The following is a 436-nucleotide window of genomic DNA, read 5'->3' as shown; positions in this document are numbered from 1 at the left end:
CTGAAAGGCATCATAGGAGGAAGAGAAGATTCCAGAAGTACAAAGAAGAAAAGATGGCAAGAAATGAGATATAGCAGAGTTAGGGACAGGGAGCCAGGGCTGACTTCCAAGACTCCTTATGAATAATTCGGTAAAACATATAGTATCCTAGGTCAGGTAAAGTACCAGCTACAGGACCCAGGGCCCTCCAACCACCATGAGGGAGCTCGCAACACAAAGAAATGCTGGGGTCCCCCTTCCGTGGTCAATTTCCAGGAATGATGCACTTCTCATGTCACTACACGACTTCCCAGGTGGCACTAGTGGTAAAGAACCTGGTTCAATGTGGGAGACATAAGAGATGCGGGTTTGCGACAAACAACTAATCTCAAAAATATACAAGCAACTCCTACAGCTCAACTCCAGAAAAATAAATGACCCAATCAAAAAATGGGCC

The 436-nt window shown here is 45.4% G+C and overlaps 1 protein-coding gene across 1 annotated transcript in view; it reads right to left on the bottom strand.

Moving 5' to 3' along the window:
• Positions 1-436, bottom strand: part of LOC104982192 (multidrug resistance-associated protein 4-like) — a 33,075-nt gene that overhangs the window by 13,415 nt on the left and 19,224 nt on the right. The window lies entirely within an intron of this gene.

Source organism: Bison bison, unplaced genomic scaffold (assembly GCF_000754665.1).
Source record: "Bison bison bison isolate TAMUID 2011002044 unplaced genomic scaffold, Bison_UMD1.0 scf7180017864527, whole genome shotgun sequence".
Classification (NCBI taxonomy): Eukaryota; Metazoa; Chordata; class Mammalia; order Artiodactyla; family Bovidae; genus Bison; species Bison bison.
Note: the sequence above shows the minus strand (reverse complement) of the source record. Positions and strands in the feature narration are given on the sequence as shown.